The 20,631-nt window shown below is 37.4% G+C and overlaps 1 long non-coding RNA gene across 1 annotated transcript in view; it reads right to left on the reverse strand.

Annotated features, from left to right (window-relative positions):
• Positions 1–410: 410 nt before the first annotated feature.
• LOC129533041 (uncharacterized) overlaps positions 411–20,631 on the reverse strand; it is a 33,737-nt gene continuing 13,516 nt past the window's right edge. Inside the window, exons 2-3 of the long non-coding RNA XR_008679053.2 lie at positions 2,090–2,279; positions 411–894 (exon numbers count right to left, since the gene is read on the reverse strand). This is a non-coding gene — a long non-coding RNA (uncharacterized lncRNA). The remainder of the gene's footprint in view (positions 895–2,089; positions 2,280–20,631) is intronic.

Raw genomic sequence — 20,631 nt, forward strand, 5'->3', positions numbered from 1 at the left:
TATTTGTTCACTCCAAATCTCTTTTTGATACCTGATCTGAAATGTGATAGGTGTGGCTAAGTGGGAGGTGTTTGGGTCATGGGGGGTGGATCCCTCATGAATGGCTTGGTGCCCTCCCCAAGGTAATGAGTGAGGGCTTGCTCTATTAGTTCACAGGAAAACTGATGGCTTAAAGTGGCTGGCATTTCCTCCCATCTCTCTTGCTTCCTCTCTTGCCATGTGACCCACCTGCTCTTCCTTCACTTTCTGCCATGTATAAGAGCTTCCTAAGTCCCTCACCAGAAGCAAATGCTGATGCCATGCTTCTTGTAAAATCTGCACAACCTTAAGCCAAATAAAATTCTTTTATTTATAAATGACCACACCTCGGGTATTGTTTTATAGCAACACAAAACAGACTAGTATGCATATACACAATATGTGCATTTATTATTAATAATAAAGTAATACAACATGGAAGAAATGGGAAGATAGATAATCATGTGGGAATATTTTCTCAAACACAGATGCATGGGATTAGGAAAAGGAAAGTTCAAATGGGAGGAGCTGGGATCTTGGAATGTCCTCATTCAGTGAGCACAGTGAAGGAGGAGCAGGTGACCTTCTCAGCAGATGACCTGTGAGCCAACCTTATGAAGAATGAGCAGATGGAGTCCTGGGTCCTGCATCATTGTGCTTGGGGCTTGCCCTGGACTCCAGGACAGCCACTGCCTAAGCATCTCTCATGACTCCTGGCATCCCCACTCACTGTTTCTCATCAAAACCAACTGAATTTTTCAAGGTACCTGAAGCATCACTGTTGTCACAAGTCATTGAGCTCTTCTCCAAGAGGGAAGTGATGTCTTCTCCAAATATGGTGAGGCAGTTTTCAATGAGAAATTGTACAATAGAAACCTGTAACACAAAAGGGAAAAATAGGGTGCTCTTTTCATTTGGCATAGCTATAAATCATATTTCATCTATGAATCTTGGAGTGAAAACATGAAATTCAGAATTCTAAGAAAAAATCAGAGTAGATGTAGAAAGATATGAACCAGTTTTCTCTAAGAAAAAACTATGATCTTTTCAACAGCATTTAGGGCACGTATCTTAAAATACTTATAATCAGTGGGCTAAAGTTATAATTTATAGCATAGCTTAATAGCTAACATTTTATATCGATGGTCACATCCTTAAAAATAGGATAATTTTCAAGCAACTCATATATGATGTTTGGGGTAAGGATATATATTCTCTAAATTTATAAAGCACCCAATGGATAAAAACTTGTGCAATTCACTTGTTAAGTATTTTAAACTTGGGAAGCAGACATTCTCTGAGGGTCTTTTGTGAAGGAAGGAGGCAGCTGGAGAGAAAATCTCTGCTCTTCTAAGTGCAGTACCTCTCCATGCATTGCCTGGCCTCAGGATTGCTCTCTGGGTGATCTTCGGAGAGAGCTGGGGTCTTTTTATTAGGTACATTGTAGCTCCATTAGGATATTCTAGAATGTTTTACTAGTTTTCTCATTCGAGTGGCAGAGACAAAATAGTAGCCAAGTAGTTCACTGAATGCCAATTGTGAGCCCCGATTGACAGAGAAAGGCAATATGTGTGGAGCCATGAGTGTTCATATTATCCAAACCACCAAAGAAGTGTCAGTAATGACCAGAGGAGCTGGGCCTTATCACTACTGCCATTGTTGAGATGAGGAAATCTTGGCTTGGAATCTTTGCCCCAGGTTACCCATCCCTCAGTGATGAGACTGAGAGTTGAATCTTAGCTTGTCAAACTCCAAAGAACAGATTTTTTTTTCTATTATGTCACACCACTTTCTTATCTCTCTGTGGTATAGTCAATCTAGTAGTGTTTTGTCTCCTAGATGGGAAAGGAGAAGTGACTCACTGCTCTCAATTTCCTATTTAACAACCTACCTTCTCATACACCTTCTACCTTCTACAACCCCTAGAATAGTATTAATGAAACTGCCACTTCAGAAGTGTAATTAAAGTGTGCGTCTTAAAAAAAGTGGTTCCTTTGAGTTAATATCCTGAATTTCAGGTTCAAAGTGAGGACTCTGTTCCCCAGGGAATAAAAATGAGAGATCTCATTACCTTTTTGGTGAACTCATTTACCACTTCTGAGCTGCAGGGAGTAGGCAGGAAAATAATGCTTGAGGCTATACACGCAGATAAATTATAAGCTGTCATCTGATTGTCTGAGGAATGCTGCTCAATGTTATGTAACACTCCAAAAAGGTATCACAAGAGAACAACATTGGCCTTTGGCAGCTGGTCTAAAAGCCTAAACACAAAAATATGCACTCTCAAAGCCAGGAATTTTACTCAGGAAGTTGTAAATACAGAGAAATAAAGCAAGTATTTTTTTTCATATAGCATTTACATAACTCAGTGAAAATACAAAAGAATAGAGAAATATGTTCTTCATATGTAGTAAGACAGCATTTTAAAATGTGTCTTAGGAGATATATCAGAAAATATTTCCTTGCAACCACTACAGTGTTTCCAGTACTTAAGCATAAAAAGGATAAAAATTCCACTTCTGTTAAGATTAAAGGATTACTATATGCCAAAGGATGAATTTTATCAATTCACGGGAGATATTTTGAGTTTTAAGACTGAGTAGTGTAAGATGAAGACATAATTACAGGAGATTTGGGACTAGGGTGGAGTTGAAGAAAGGAGCTGAAATGAGGATGCAAAGGGAAGGGGAAAGTCCCAGAGATTCATAACAGAGAGCCCATTTTGATTCATCCAAGCCCGCGTACATGGGTCTTGGCTGAAACCATCGAAAGAGTATCTTTCCCTATTGTCTTTGCCTTATGATCCTGCAGCATCTAAATCATATTTCTAGTCACTGAAGTAAAATTGACAAATCTTCTCTATCAAAGCTAGGGTTCATCATTGTCTAAAGATTTCTCCACTTTGCGATAGATTTGGATGAAAACACTTGACTCCCCCAGAGTTCTCTCTCTTCAAGAGGGCTACCAAAAAGAAGACCAGACAAAATGAGACCTACTAGCAGAGGGGCAGGCAGCTTGTCATTCTCACAAACATCCGTGAGAGAAGCTCCAAACAGCTGTCCTGGGTTTGGGGCAGGTGGAGCCATGCACAGGTTGTCTTGGCAAGGGCTAGAAGCCCACCAAAAGTCCCAGTTTATCATAGAACATCTTCTTTTAACTCCCTTCTGGTCTGAATACATAAGTAAAAAGTGAGATTATTTGATGTAGTAGTTTAATCCGCTTAACTTTATTTTGACTATTTCCATTTTACAACATGTTTGTTGTGATGTTGAGAAGAGAAACAATCATTTGTTGTGTAGATTTTCCCACATTCTGAAATTGGCTAATTGCATACTTGGCGTTAATGTGTTATTCTTCCCTATATCCCATAGACTGCAGTTAAACCTGGAGGCTTGATCAGACTTATGTTCCATTCTTCCAGTAGGAATACTTCCTAGACAGTACTAGTTACCACCTCTTGCATTCTATCATAAGGTACTTAAGATCTAGTTGTTCAAGTTTACTGATATTAATTGTAATCAGTGGAGTCACATGTCAGATCCCGCTTTAAAACCTAAAAATAGCCAGCATGGTGGCTCATGCCTGTAATCCCAGCTACTCAAAAGGCTGAGTCAGGAGAATTGCTTGAGCCCAGTAGTTAGAGTCTGCAGGAAGCTGTGATGGCGCCACGACCATTTGCTTGTGTGACAGGGAGACCCAGTCTCTACGAGAAAATAAAAAGTTAAAAATACTGGATATTCAAATAAAGTAGAGCTCAGTAATTATCTACTTTCGTAGTATGTCTCCTGCCACTCAGATTTCCTGTTGGACTTTCCGAATACTCAACCATGGTCAACTCTCTCCCATCAAAAGGATCCTGCCCTTCATGACACAACCTGCCTGACCCCACTTCTCAGTCAGCCTCTGGCTTCTTTGTTTTGGAGGCTGCAACTGTTAGGCATCTCCATGGATGTCTTGAGTCCACTTTCTCTAGTCAGTCCTTGGTTCTGTGGTAAGATCCCTGGTGGCCCTGGTCCTTCTGACACCCTGCCCAGCTATCTAGAAATAATTTTTACCTACCCAACGACCCTACCAAAGAAATGCTGAAGAAGAGCTTCTCAAGGAAAAGTGATCAGCAATAAAAGGTTGAGTTGAATGTTTCCACTGCTCAACTATAGGTGTTTTCCTAACAAGGTACTTTAATATTTTTATAAATAACCTCCTTATACCACGTACTGAAAAAGTCAACAGAGGAGGCAGGTTGTAGAAGGATAAACAAATGAGCAACATTTCACCATTTCAATGTTTCTTAAACACCCATCCACTTGGCTTCCCTGGGACATCGAGTGCATCTCTCTGTACACACACATAGTGGCAATACACATGCTGACTCACAGAGGTCAGGATGGGCTCCTGGTTCTGCTATGTAGTCAGACAACTTCCTCAGAAGTCTTTGAGCTTCAGTTTGCTCAACTTTAGCATGAATGATGCTACCTACAGCTTACTGGACTGAGTAATAGAATGGACTGCTCAGGACAAACCATGGTTCGGAGCAGTCTTGATAAAAGTAATTTTATCCCTCACTCAGATGGCCTAAGGCAGACTAGACATCAGTCTCCTCCCCCTAGAACAGATCCCACCACCATTCTCCATTTGATTTGGCAAGGTATGCAGTCACAAAGGCATGCCACCACTCTACCTAACCTAAACCTGTTGTTTTAAAAGAAGGTAAGGAAGAAGCAAAGCCATCCTTCAATCCAGAAGGATATATCTGTATGTCATCATATGCAAATATTTATTATAGTACACATTAATATATAGGTTAAGTTGTTGTACATAACCTGGTTTCCCTATTCTTAATTTGATTTTATTTTTTCTAGAACTATCCAAATGTATTCAGTTATTTAGCTTTAATAAGAGAATGTTCTTAGGAAGAATTTTCTAGCCCTTGATGCAAAGCTATATAACTAGCTACTCTCTGAATAAAGGCCAAGAGGAAAGTAGACATTGAATCCTGTACTTTCTCAAAAATATTTTCAGGCTTAGCTGCACCTTTTGTAATGCACATTATTTGGTGCAAGAGTTCCTATCACTTCTTTAAATAATAAAAGTATATGCTATTACCATGAAAAAGGCAAGATGATTAAACAAGCTAACTAGCCTTTCTTAAATAGCCCTGGAAGAATTGGGATAGTGGTTTCCGCAGGCTCAGATTAGGATATATATAAAACTTTTGAAACTTTCTGCCTATAGACTAACAGTCACAACAATAAAAATGCTTTATTTAGAAATTCTATTCTTGCCAAAATATTTCCCAAATTAATAACACATTTTCTTCAGAGAAAGAAATATCAATGGCAGGATACTGAAATGGTAGTGGGGAAAATGACGAAAAGGGAGATGAAAAAGCCCACAATCATAAATGTTCATGCCAGTTCCAGTCTAAACCTGGATCTGAAGCCGACTTGGAAAGTAAGCGTGGTGGTGGGGAGAGAGTAGAATTGAGAGTCTAATTCAGGATAGAACCCAAGGGGCACTTCAGCCCCAGTCCAGAGTAGACTGCAGTTCAGTTCTATAACTGCTTCTCTCTAGATATGCCACTCCAGATGTGTTTAAACCATGCCATCATTTGATCACCTCCTGCTTTGGGCTCAGCTCATCAGCAAAACCCTGGATAGAAAATGCCTGAGTTTCCAGGCCTTCAAAAGCCATATTCTCACCAGACACACAGACTGCACACACATAATTATATGTGTAGATTGTTCTGAGGATACAGAGAAGAGTGTATCTACCTACTTATACACATGAAAGAAATCTTCCTAGAAGTGAGTTGGGCCTTGACTTCAGACATTTCAAGTTTCTCTAAGTCTGATTCTGGACAGGTATTGGCTTCCTGCCTATACTGTCCTCCTTCCTCTGCATGGAGAACGTGTCTGTGTCATGGGCTTGGTTTTAGGAATGGAGACTCGATCTGAGAGAAGGCACTTGCAAGAAGGAAAGGCACTCACCACTCCCCTGCTGGCCTCTGGCTGGCTGCCTGGGCTTCAGAATGAACCCGCCTTCTATGTCTGGGGATGGCTGTTCCGGGAAGGGCTCCTGGAGTGTGGAAGAAGAGGTGGAGCTCCCTGGTTCCTGTGGCAGGAGCATAGTGCCTTGAAGGTGGCTCATTTCAGTTCCACAGGGATGTTCATGTCCTGCGTGAAGCAAAATCTAAATACAGGTTCAGGCTGATGGTGATGGATGTGATCAAACCTACCTATTGTGGGTGAATGCACCCCACTGGTGCCTGCTGTAGTAATCTGGGAGCTTCTAGAATAAGGAAGTCTGTGTCTCCCGAGCAAGCATCATGTGCACTCTCTCTGGAGAGTCCCCACAAAGCAGGCATGCAAGCAGAAGAATTTTTAAAAGTACAGAGAAAAATAAAGTTGGAACATGTTGTGTCACTTGGGATGCGTAGATGCATCAGTGCATTGCACAATGGTGACTTTTGCTCTGTTTCCATTTGAAGATATTTAAGAACTTCTAGTTTCTGTCTCGACAAATCTAGATATTTACGTCTTAGACAAATGACCCCTTTACGCTTACAGTCATCATTTTAAATACTTACCCTTCCTATCATACAGACTTATGAAGATAAAAGTAAATACATTCCTTCACACTGGTGGTTAATATTTATTGAATAACTCCATATATACAACATGTGTTAAATAATTCCATGTCAAGAATAGCTATGATCGCTATTCTCTTACACATGATGTCAGTTTAACGGAGATTTTATCTCCCTTAGTCAGTTTTGTAGCCAGGGCTTCTCAAGAGCAGAGGAGCAGGGTGTTTGCCTCTGACCTTTCCTCCCACTTCTGCCCTAATTGGAGGAAGGAGCTCCTCATAGGTACCAGCCAGAGGGAAGGCTGCAGGGTGTTGGAAGTCCAGACACAACAGGCAAAACAGTTTTTGCAGAATGGAAAACCACACTGCAATCAACAGGAGTTGCCTGCCAAGGGATGTGTTTTCCCCTTTCATGTTTTAAATAGTTTCCTTTCCATAGAATACGTGGTGTGAGGTAGTTTTTTTTTTTAATTATATGATCCATTATTTATTTTATTTATTTATTTTTATTTTTCCATAAGTTATTGGGGGTACAGGTGGTATTTGGTTACATGAGTAAGCTCTTTAGTGGTGATTTGTGAGATTTTGGTGCACCCTTCAACTTAGCAGTATAAACTGCACCGTATTTGTAGTCTTTTATCTCTCATCCCCCTCCCAGCCTTCCCCAAAAGTCCCCAAAGTTCATTGTATCATTCTTATACATTTACATCCACATACATCTCACATATCAGTGAGAACATATGATGTTTGGTTTTCCATTCCTGAGTTACTTCACTTAGAATAATAGTCGCCAATCTCATCCAGGTCACTGCAAATGCTGTTAATTCATTCCTTTCTATGGCTGCATAATATTCCCTCATATATACATATATATATATACGTGTGTGTGTGTGTATATATATATATATAAAATAGTTTCTTTATCCACTCATTGATTGATGGGCAATTGGGTTGGTTCCACAATTTTGCTATTGTGAATTGTGCTGCTATAAACATGTGTGGGCAAGTATCTTTTCCTCTGGGTAGATACCCAGTAGTGGGATTGCTGGCTCAAATGGTAGTTCCACTTTTAGTTTCTTTAAGGAATCTCCACATTGTTTTCCATAGTGGCTGTACTAGTTTACATTCCCACCAGCAGTGTAGGAGTGTTCCCTGTTCACCACATCCATGCCAACATCTACTGTTTTTTGATTTTTTGATTATGGCCATTCTTGCAGGAGTAAGGTGGTATCGCCTTGTGGTTTTGATTTGCATTTCCCTGATCATTGGTGATGTTGAGCATTTTTTCATATGTCTGTTGGCCATTTGTATATCTTCTTTTGAGAATTGTCTATTCATGTCCTTAGCTCACTTTTTGATGGGATTGTTTGTTTTTTTCTAACTGATTTGTTTGAGTTTGTTGTAGATTATGGGTATTAGCCTTTGTCAGATGTATAGATTGTGAAGATTTTTCCCCCACTCTATGGGTTGTCTGTTTATTCTGCTGACTGTTCCTTTTGCCGTGCAAAAGCTCTTTAGTTTAATTAGGTCCCAGTTATTTATCTCTATTTTTATTGCATTTGCTTTTGGGTTCTTAGTCATGAAATCCTTGCCTAAGCCAATATCTAGAAGGGTTTTTCCAATGTTATCTTCTAGAATTTTTACAGTTTCAGGTCTTAGGTTTAAGTTCTTAATCCATTTTAAGTTGCTTTTTGTATATAGTTAGAGATGAGGATCCAGTTTCATTCTCCTACATGTGGCTAGCCAATTATTCCAGCACCATTTGTTGAAAAGAGTGTCCTCTCCCCACTTTCTGTTTTTGTTTGATTTGTCAAAGATCATTTGGCTGTAAGTATTTGGGTGTATTTCTGGGTTCTCTATTCTCTTCCATTGGTCTATGTGCCTATTTTTATACCAGTACCATGTTGTTTTGGTGACTATGACCTTATAGTATAGTTTGAAATCAGGTAGTGTGTTGCCTCCAGATTTGTTCTTTTTGCTTAGTCTTGCTTTGGCTATGTGGGCTCTTTTTTGGTTCCATATGAATTTTAGAATTGTTTTTTTCTAATTCTGTGAAGAATGATGGTAGTATTTTGATGGGGATTACATTGAATTTGTAGATTGCTTTTGGTAATAAGGTCACTTTCACAAAATTGATTCTACCTATCCATGAGCATGGGATGCATTTCCATTTGTTTGTATCATCTATGATTTCTTTCAGCAGTGTTTTGTAGTTTTCCTTGTAGAGGTCTTTTGACTCCTTGGTTAGGTATATTCCTAAGTTTGTTTTTTTTTTTTCCAGCTATTGTAAAAGGGGTTGAGTTTTTTATTTTATTCTCCACTTTGTCGCTGTTGGTGTATTGAAGAGCTACCGATTTGTGTACATTAATCTTGTATCCAGAAACTTCGCTGAATTCTTTTATCAGTTCTAGGAGGTTTCTAGAGGAGTCCTTACAGTTTTGAGGGTAAACGATCATATCATCAGCAAACAGGGACAGTTTTACTTCCTCTTTACCAATTTGAATGGCCTTTATTTCTTTATCTTGTCTGATTGCTCTGGCTAGGAGTTCCAGTACTATGTTGAAGAGGAGTGGTAAAAGTGGGCATCCTTGTCTTATTCCAGTTCTAAGAAGGAATGCTTTCACTTTTTTGCATTCAATATTATGTTGGCTGTGGGTTTGTCATAAACAGCTTTTATTACATTAAGTTATGTCCATTGTATGTTGATTTTGCTGAGGAGTTTAATTATAAAGGGATGCTAGATTTTGTTGCTTTTTCTGCATCTAATCATGTGATTTTTGTTTTTACTTCTGTTTATGTGGTGTGTCACATTTATTGACTTGCATATGTTAAACCATCCCTGCATCCCTGGTATGAAACCCACTTGATCAAGGTGGATTATCTTCTTGATATGTTGTTGGATTCAGTTAGCTAGTATTTTGTTAACAATTTTAGCATCTATGTTCATCAAGGATATTGGCCTGTAGTTTTCTTTTTTGGTTGTGTCCTTTCCTGGTTTTGGTATTAGGGTGATGCTGGCTTCGTGGAATGAATCAGTGAGGATTCCTTCTTTCTCTGTCCTGTGGAATAGTGTCAAAAGGATTGGTACCAATTCTTCTTTGAATGTCTGGTAGATCTGCTGTGAGTCCATCTTGTCCTGGACTTTTTTTTTGTTGGTAATTTTTAAATTACGATTTCATTCTTGCTGCTTGTTATTGGTCTGCTCAGGGTATCTAATTCTTCCTGATTTAAGCTAAGAGGGTTGTATTTTTCCAGGAATTTATCCATCTCTTCTAGGTTTTCTAGTTTATGTGCATAAAGGTGTTCATAGTCGCCTTGAATGATCATTTGTATTTCAGTGGCGTCCATTGTAATATCTCCTGTTTCATTTCTTAGTGAGTTTATTTGGGTTTTCTCTCTTCTTTTCTTGGTTAATCTTGCTAATGTTCTATCAATTTAATTTTTCTTTACAAAGAACCAGTTTTTTGTTTTATTTACCTTTAGTATTTTTTGTTTGTTTGTTTCAATTTCATTTAGTTCTGCTCTGATCTTGGTAATTTCCTTTCTTCTGCTGGATTTGGGTTTGGTTTGCTTTTGATTCTCTAGTTCCTTGAGGTGTGACCTTAGAATGTCAGTTAGTGATCTTTCAGTCTTTTTGATGTAGGCATTTAGGGCTATGAACTTTCCTCTTAGCACCACCTTAGCTGTATCCCAGAGGTTTAGATAGGTTGTGTCATTGTCATTCAGTTAGAAGAATTTTTAAATTTCCATCTTGATTTTGTTTTTGACCCAATGTTCATTCAGGAGCAGGTTATTTAATTTCCATGTATTTGCATTGTTCTGAAGGTTCCTTTTGGAGTTGACTTCCAATTTTATTCTCTTGTGATCTGAGAGAGCACTTGATATAATTTCAATTTTCTGAAATTTATTGAGGCTCATTCTATGGCCTATCATATGGTCTATCTTAGAGAAAGTTCCATATGCTGCTGAATAGAATGTGTATTCTGTGTTTGTTGGATGAAATGTTCTGTATATATTTGTTAAGTCCATTTGTACCAAGGCATAGTTTAAATCCATTGTTTCTTTGTTGTCTTTCTGTCTTGATGACCTGTCTAGTGCTGTCAGTGGAGTACTGAAGTCCCCCACTATTATTGTGTTGCTGTCTATCTCATTTCTTCGGTCTATTAGTAATTTTTTTATAAATTTGGGAGCTCCAGTTTTAGGTGTGTATATGTTTAGGGTTGTGATATTTTCCTGTGGGACAAGACCTTCTACTAGCAAATAATGTCCTGCTTTGTCTCTTTTAACTGCTGTTGCTTTAAAATTTGTTTAGTCTGATATAAGAATAGCTACTCCTGCTTGCTTTTGGTGTCCATTTGCATGAAATGCCTTTTTCCACCCTTTTACTTTAAGTTTATGTAAGTCCTTATGTGTTAGGTGAGTCTCCTGAAGGCAGCAGATAGTTGGTTGGTGAATTCTTATCCATTCTGTGGTTCTGTATCTTTTAAGTGGAGCATTTAAGCCATTTAAATTCAATATTAGTTTTGAAATGTGAGGTGCTATTGCATTCATGGTGTTTTTTGTTGCCTGTGTACTTTGGGTTTTTTTTTTTTGCTTTTGCTTTTTAACATGTATTTTTGTTTTATAGGTCCTGAGTGATTTATGCTTTAAAGAGGTTCTGTTTTGATGTGTTTCCAGGATTTGTTTTCAAGATTTAGAGCGCCTTTTAGCAACTCTTGTATTGGTGGCTTGGTAATGGTTAATTCTCTGAGCATTTGTTTGTCTGAAAATTACTATATCTTTCCTTCATATATGATGCATAGTTTCGCTGGATACAAAATTCTTGGCTGATAATTGTTTTGTTTGAAGAGGCTGAGGACAGGGCCCCAATCCCTTCTGGTTTGTAGGGTTTCTGCTGAGAAATCTGCTGTTAATCTGATATGTTTTCCTTTATAGGTAGGTTACCTGGTGTTTCTGTCTCACAGCTCTTAAGATTTTTTTTTTTTTTTTTTAAGAATAAAGTTCCCTTTTCCCATTTTTCACTGAATTTATCCTGGTGAGCTCTTGTTTTTTCTTTTTCATCTGGCATTGATAGTATATCAATACTTTGTTTAGAACATGAATTACAATTTGCATTTTGTAAGGCAAAAGAAGCTTCTATGATAGCTACACAATAAAACCAAATCCTCAGGATAACCAGCAGTTAATCCACAATCAATAATTGAGAACATGTTAAAATATGCATTCAGCATGGCTACTCAGGAGCCATCATGAGTGATAGACTCTTCGGATTTCTTAGTGCTAGCCATGATGAGTGGTGCTGCTCTAGGCCTAAGAGTTATCTGTCATTTAGACACTGTTTTAGCTAAATTAAAGCATTTTATTTAAATAAATATATTTCCAGTATTCATTTACTCTTTTTAACTTACTTCATTGCTAATATTTTTGCAAAGATGTCAACATTAATTTCAAAAATGAAATGGATGACTGAATTTTATTCTCAGCTATGTACTTGGTGACACTGTTTTCTAGATGAGAATGTATATTACATAGAAAACAACTTGGTAGTTTAGATTTTTTGGATCACTTGAAAACATCCTGCATTACACAGTAATGGCCTCACATGATTCTTGAAAGGATAAAGGAAAAGAGAGAAAGAATGCAGGTAAGAGGGAACGCTCTATGACTTTTAGCAGAAATCATCACCATCACGCTATTGCAAGGTCAGCCACAGATCCAATCCCCTCCCTTGTTTTAATCACTCTGTTTCTATTAATCACATTTAACAATGTTGGTAATCTAAGAATTATCTTTCATTAGATAAATTACCCTAATACCTGTTTTAGGATAGGCATAATCTACTCATCAATAACCTCAAGGACAAATGCTAGAAAATTCAACCTAAGAAACAGCAAAGTCCAAGTTGGTCAGTCAGGAAAGCTCTTCAGAAGTCTGAATCATGTTTTCATTGTCCTGAAAAAAGTTCTGGGCATTAAGCAGGTGTTAAATAAATATTTGTACTTGGATTCAGAGGTATGACTGGGTTTTAGAAATTCCTTACAAAGTAGAAGTTACCTAGTAGTTAGGAAATGAAACAGAGTTTTCACACGGGGAAAAAGAAATTCGAATACATGCTAATTTTATGACAAAAAAATAGTTTCTTTCAAGAAAGCTCTTTGTCAATTAAAAGAGCAGACAGTTAAAAAAAAAAACATTTTTCTTCCCAATTAGACCATAAATTGCTGAATGAATAGACGTTATCAGGTACCTGGGATAAAGTAAGTGTTTGGCCATTATTTGTTGAATGTATGAATAAATATTGCATAAGATTGTTGCTTTTAAACATGTTCAACCTTAAGACCGAGCAACAAACAATCAATACTTGGAGACTTTAGAGTTCCAATTTTGAACCCAATCAATCTCATTTTAGATTTTCCTTGACACTTAGGAAAGTGGGGATGGGGACTCTTTTTTGCCAGACCTGACCCATAACTGGTAATCTTTCTCAGTGCCCTTAGAGACAAAATGAACTACTAAAGCATTACAACAAATCTTTCACAGTAAATATTTGAAGAGGATCACATTTCCTTAGGATTTCTACATTTTCAGAAAGGAAAGGAACTAGGACCAGTCAAAATGCAATTTTATCTATGGGGCTGGCCATGGTTTTTGAGTTAACAGGGCTGATTTTAGTAACCCCTGTTTTCCCCCCAGCTTCTAATAAACTATTCCAGATTCTTGCCTTGTCCCTTTTGAAAGGCCATGGATCTGTGAAACCACAGTGCAATCAATCCCTCACTTTCTGAGTGACCCATGGAATACAAAATCACATATACACTCCCTCACTAAGAAAGAAAAGGCTAGCTGGGGAGTCATGCTTTCTGCTATACAGACTTTTTGGAGAATGTTGAACTTTGCCTTCACATCTCCCTGCCCAGACAAGCCTGTTGCACAGAAAAGCGATACATCCACATGGAAGGCATCAGAAGCTCATCAACCCTGAGCACAAAGAGACAAATGCCCAAGAGGTCTTGAGGAGATGTGAGAGTGAGGTCAGGCCTCTGGCTTTCATTCAGATAAGCCCTACTGTGAGGAGAGAAGGGACAAACACTGACCTGGGGACCAGGCCAGATGCAAAGAACAATTACCCACAGCAGAAGTATTGCCCAGCAATACTGGCAATCTTGCCACAGACATATCTAAATTATGTAGACTGCTGAATTATTGTAAATAGTCTTTCAAGAAAGGCTAAAGTGAAAGCATGTTTCAAATGGAGTTATTCTTGATAAGCACTATGATTGCCCTTCATTCCTTAATAAAAATCATGGCCTGGTCCTTATAGAGTGTCCTAGGTAGCGAGGCTCTCTGCCTTTCTGTCTCTCTCTCTCTCATGCACACACACGTACACACACACACAGAGAGCGAGAGAGAGCATATTTGCTCAAAATTGTATTGCAAATAGGGAGTAAGATCTAATAAAAATCTTTTAATGTAAAGTTTGGAGGCGTTCTGTTGAAATCCCTTAAGTCAGGTATATATATCTAGCCAAATAACCTTTTTTTTTTGTTTTTTTTTTAAACAGAGTCTCGCTCTGTCACCCAGGCTGTAGTGCAGTGGTGCGATCTCAGCTCACTGCAGCCTCTGCCTCCCTGGTTCACGCCATTCTCATGCCTTAGCCTCCTGAGTAGCTGGGACTACAGGCACCCACCACCATGCCCGGCTAATTTTTTGTATTTTTAGTAGAGACGGGGTTTCACTGTGTTAGCCAGGATGGTCTCGATCTCCTGACCTCATGATCTGTCTGCCTCAGCCTCCCAAAGTGCTGGGATTACAGGCGTGAGCCAACCCGCCCGGCCATAACCTCAATTCTTGATCGCAATAGGATTCCTTTGTTGTCTAGTAAGACTGGTCATTTTTTAAAAAAGGAAAATCACAAACCTGAAATAAATTAAGCTGCATTTTCTTTTTAATTAATCTTCCCAATCCCACACCTAAAACCACTTGCTATCTTCAAGACAAGATTGCATTCTTCTTTTTTATTCTTTTTTTTTTTTTTTTTTTTTTTGAGACAGAGTCTTGCTCTGTTGCCCAGGCTGGAGTGCAATGGGGCAGTCTCGGCTCACTGCAACCTCTGCCTCCCAGGTTCAAGCAATTCTCCTGCCTCAGCCTTCCCAGTAGCTGGGATTACAGGTGCCCCCTACCACGACTGGCTAATTTTTTTTTTGTTTTTAGTAGAGGCAGGGTTTCACCATGTTGGCCAGGCTGGTGTTGAACTCCTGACCTCAGGTGATCCACCCACCTCGGCCTCCCAAACTGCTGGGATTACAGGCGTGAGCCACCGTGCCCAGCCCAAGATTACATTCTTATAGGTCACACGTATCATATAGGTTAGAAAGCAATGCAAAAGTGTCTGCTTTACTTAGTACATACAAATTCAATTTTGTTTTAAATGTGTTTCACAAATCCACTAGTACAGAAATAATTGATTTCTTATGTGAAATTCTGGTTGTTGTGAGTTTTTAAGGGGCTTTATTATAACACTCAAACAAAACTTAAAATATTCACATCATGTCACCACAACAACATGTTTTCATGTTTGTGGGAAGTTTTATATAAGAAGCCATGCTATACAAGTATTTTCTTGTTTCTGTCCATCTGAATGTCACTCTTCAATAAAAGTTCTCAATTATGTGAACTTACCTCTTTCCTCTTATGCAACTCTCATCTTCATCCTCAAATATGTCAACCTCTTCCACTAAAAAAACTCAACAACTTATACTAGCTCCATCAAAACATAAAGAAACAGACACTTGAAAACAAAAGTCATGCAAACCTGGAGGCCATGGATTTGTAGGCACTGGTGGACACACCACTCTTCCTTTATAAATTCAGGAGAGGCATCAGATATCGAATTCTCAGGATCAGCAGCCAGGGGATGTGGTTTCTAGCCAGGTGTTCTTTGTGCCAAACTTACAACAACATATATGCTTTAGGACTCTTCATACTGAGATTGAGCCCTTGGTGATAATCAGAGTGAGTAATAAGTACGAGAGGAGAGGAACCAGGAAAAAAGATATTGAAAGAATAGTGCAGTCAAAGAGTTTGGAACTTTTTATCAAGAATTTTACAAAATTTTATTGTATATATGTACCCATCGTAAGAAAGCTGATTATTATAGATATCAAAGTCATATTTTGTACTCCCACACTTAGGAATTGAAGGCAACAAAGGTATAATATAATATTAGCTTATATATGGGTACACTTCTTGTATTTCCATTTTAAATTTGGTGTGAACTGAAAGTACTAGCATAATTATATTAGTGCTCTAAAATCGTATGTATATATCAACTTTCAATATATATTTGATTATATAGTTGAATATATATCAAATTTCAATATATACTCAAACATATATTGAAATCAGGCTACAATTTTAGAGCACCAATAGCATATATATTTACACATATATGTTAGTGCTAAAATTGTAGCCTGATTTCATTATGTTTTCACTTTCAGTTCACACCAAATTTAAAATATACCTTTGTTAGGCCGGGCGCGGTGGCTAATGCCTGTAATCCCAGCACTTTGGGAGGCCAAGGCGGGTGGATCACGAGGTCAAGAGATGGAGACCATCCTGGCCAACATGGTGAAACCCTGTCTCTACTAAAAATACAAAAATTAGCCGGGCGTGGTGGCGGGTGCCTGTAGTCCCAGCTACTTGGGAGGCTGAGGCAGGAGAATCACTTGAACCTGGGAGGCGGAAATTGCAGTAAGCCGAAATTGCGCTGCTGCACTCCAGCCTGGCGACAGAGTGAGCTCCATCTAAAAAATTAAAAAAAAAAAAAAATACCTTTGTTGCCTTCCATTCCTAAATGTGGGAGTACAAAATATGACTTTGATACCTATAATAGCTGTCTTATCATGGGAGGTGCATTATACAAACACATGTGTGTATGTGTGTTCATATACATATACACATATATAGTTGAATGTATATAAATTCAAAAATCAAAGTTGGTTTTTAACAAAAATAACTTATAGATAACTTAGAGTTATTCCTAGCTTTAGTAGTGACATGTCGATTATGTCATTTGTTGCGTCTGAATTTGTTATTGCTATGGTTATAGACCGTAAAAAAGAAATGAGAAAAATTACTATAAATTTGGAATTTTAATGCATAAGATTAAATAATTATTGTCAAATTATTAGCTGTATTCCAAAGACACAGCTTATTTCCAGGTAATGACAAAGTTAAGCACATGTAGAGCCTGAATCCTTAATTATAATTTATTTTCATTCCTTTATATAACATGAAGCCAGTACAAAGAATTTCAGTAAAACATATATCTCTCTCTTAAAATAAAGGACTTGTGGCACTTGTGAGATAACAGCACAGTCAAGAAATAGAAAGACTGAGAATTCACAGAGGGCACAGGGGCTGCGCCTCAGCCTCTGGAGGCTACTTGCACAATGGAGAGAACAGTTTAAAAAGGAGGAGCTGGGCCGTTTCTCTCTTCCTGGGTTGTGTTTTTATCATATGGCTTATATCTTTGCACATCACAAATGCAGTTCTAGTAAAATCAGAATAAGAACTAGCTATAAAAGACATCTTTTAAACACCTGTGTGGCAAGCATTTTCTCTGTGCTGGATATCATGGTTACTAAGAACTTCATTGTTGAAATCTATTGAGGCAATTAAATAAAATTTTAGAAATTTAAGTTCCATTTCCAACTCTGCCAACAAATAGGGTATCTATAATAGCTCTCTACTGCACTTCACATTGAGAAACTGCTCCATAAAAACAGGAAGACAACTTGCAGAAAATAACCCAAAAGGATTAATAGGATTCTGAGATGACAACTATTGCACTCTGAATTTCAAAATACATTATTTTAAAATAAGGCAATATGTAACTAAGAACACTTACTATGCATATGCATCCATAATGAGGGCTCCTTTCTCTGATAAACAGTGCTTAAAGAAGACAAAAAGCGTAAGTGGACTCTCATGTGCCTTAAAGATGATGTTAAAAACAAAATTAGAGGAAACTCTTTTACAATTCATTACCATTCTTTTCGTTGTATTTTTCTTTCTTATGGACTAACTGCTTGACAGGACAGATGGTCCTGAAAGTTATTAATTGGATTTTTATGAACAAAGTCATCTTATATTCATCGATTTCAAACTGTGCTGCTTGTAGATCTAAGGATTGTGAAAAAGTGTCTCAGAATCCAACAGCAGGGCTCAGAGCACCCAAACTCAGGGATATCAGGGGCTGCTTACACTAAAGTGTCTAGGAGGGTGCAAGCTCTGGGCTCTAGTGTGGGATTTAATTAGAAGGAAATGTTCTGCTATTTTTTAAAATGTCTGAAAGTCCTTTCATATAATTTTACAATTCTACCATGAAATCTTTGGTGAAGTAAAAATCTCTTTTAAAATGACAATATGCATCTCTTAATATGGTTTGTAGGATAATGGGTTTTCATGGCATAAGGAACATATTAAGTCCCAAATAATAATTACAAAGGTATGTGTATTTCTTCCTAATGCTGTTCTCCTTGTAGACAACACAGAAAAATTCCAGTAGGTAGTGCTGTTTATAAACAAGTATTTTTAAAAAATAAACTGTTAAATAATTTCCTAAAAAATTGAAATGTGGCTATTTTCTTCATATGAGCTAAAGTGTTTCTTAACATATGAAAATCTAGGAAAATGTAACCAATTCCGATTGAGGCCAACTTTAAGGTGATCTAGATGTTCAAATTATGAAACAAAAAACAGTTGTTATAATTATGCTCAATTATGTAAAGAAAAATAATTTCACAAGTAACAATATAGACAATCTCATCATAGACATAGTATATATTTCAAAACAGGCATTTTAAATCTGACAAATACATGAAAATATTTACTCGATGTGCTAAATAGCATAACTGAGATAACAAATGAAAGAATCAGTGAAATTGAAAATAAATCCATAGAAAGTGTCCAATCTGAAGAAGGAGAAAAAAAAAGGGATTAAAAATAAATGAACAGAGCCTAAGGGACCTGTGAACAATATCAACAGGTTCAATAAATGCATTCTGTCACTCATATGTGAAAGCTAAAGAAAACTTGATCTTAAGAAATTAAAAAGGAAAATAGAGGCTACTAGATGCTGGGAAGGGCAGGGGAAATGAAGGATAAGAAGAGATTTGTAAAAGGACACAAAATTACAGCTAGATAGGAGGGATAACTTCTAGTGTTTTATCACACTGTAGGATGATTATAGTTAACAATAATATACATTTTCAAATATCTAGAAGAGAGAAAATTGAATGTTCACAACACAAAAAAAGGGTAAATGTTTGAGATGATGAATATGCTAATTACCTTGATCTGATCATTATACATGGCATGTATTGAAACATCACTATTTACCCCATAAATGTGTATAATTGTGTGTCTAAAAATAAAAATGAAATTTTAAAAAGTTTTACATGGGATGGGTGCAGTAGCTCACACCTGTAATCCTAGAACTTTGGGAGGCTGAGGAGGGCAGATCACTTGAGGTCAGGAGTTCAAGACCAGCCTGGCCAACATGGTAAAACCCTGTTTCTACTAAAAATACAAAAATTGCTTGGCATGGTGGTGAGTGCCTGCAATTGCAGCTACTTGGGAGGCTGATGCAGGAGAATTGCTTGAACTCAGGTGGCAGAGGTTGCAGTGAGCCGAGATCATGCCACTGCACTCCAGCCTGGGTGACAGAGTGAGACCCTGTCTCAAAAGAAAAAAAAAAAAGTTTTACATGTAACTGGAATCCCAGAATGACAGAAGAAAGAAAATGGGACAGAAAAAAAATGCTTGAAGTAATAACGGCTAAAAATTTCCCAAATTTGGTAAAACATAAAAATTAACAAAATCAATAACTTCAGAAAATGCCAACTAGAATAAATTCAAAGAAAACTGGGCTTTGACACATCATAACCAAACTACTCAAGGCCAAAAATAAATAGAAAATACTGAAAGCAGTAAAAATAAGATGAAAAATCAAAGACAGAAGATCAATGTTTAATGATGTTAGACTACTCATCAGAAAGCAAAGAGAACAAAAAACAGTGAAGTAGCATTGAAGTGTTGAAAGAAAAATATTGGCAAGGAAAATTCTATATCTAATGAGAATATCTTTCAAGAGTGAAGGTGAAATAAAGACATTTTTTAAATTAAAAATAAACTAAGAAAATTTGCTGGCACCAGACCTACACTATAAGAAATGGTAAGAAAAGTTTCTATAAAATGAAATGAAACAGTATTAAAGGGAAACTTGGAGCTGCAGAAATGAGTGATGAGCATTAGAAATGTTTCTTTCATCTAAATTATAACTAAATAAAGTTTACTTTTTTAAATTTCAGGGCAAGTTTTCATGAAAAGTGCTGAATGTTATCATTTGCCACAATGAAATCAAAGCAGGCAGACAAGAGTGTCCTTCCCCACAGGAGACCTCTCTAGTCTCAACTCCCTCAAGCAATGCATCTGGTATTTGGAAATAGGTCAGAACATTCGCATGGCTTTTGCTATTGGCCAGGAAATAACTCTTTTGAAATATCATTTTTTCCTCCTACAGATACTATTTTGCATGATCAGAGCTGCTGTAAAGAGTAAGGTGCCATAAAAATATATGAAGAATATCTTGTCATCATTATGAACAACCTGGCTACTGCACTACAACTTCAGATATCAAAACTTACACAATATTTGAAGGTAAAAGTTTGATTTTTTAAAAACCAACAGCATAAAAGGAATGAGGTAGAAACATGCTGATCACTTAAAAGTGATGTCCCTTTCAGCTCAGTTCAATTCTGACATTCTTCAGAATGAAAGACTTAAAACTCTGTGTATTTGACATAGCAATTAACTGCATTACCTGTGCTAGAAAGGGAACATTATTTGGGTCAACTGACAAAATCGGAACGTGAATGGGAGATTAAAATATGCGACAATGTTAAGTTTACTAAAGTTGACAGCTGAATGATGGTTATGAAGAGAATAACCTTATTCTTAGGAAAT

Source organism: Gorilla gorilla, chromosome 3, assembly GCF_029281585.2.
Source record: "Gorilla gorilla gorilla isolate KB3781 chromosome 3, NHGRI_mGorGor1-v2.1_pri, whole genome shotgun sequence".
In the NCBI taxonomy this organism is placed as follows: Eukaryota; Metazoa; Chordata; class Mammalia; order Primates; family Hominidae; genus Gorilla; species Gorilla gorilla.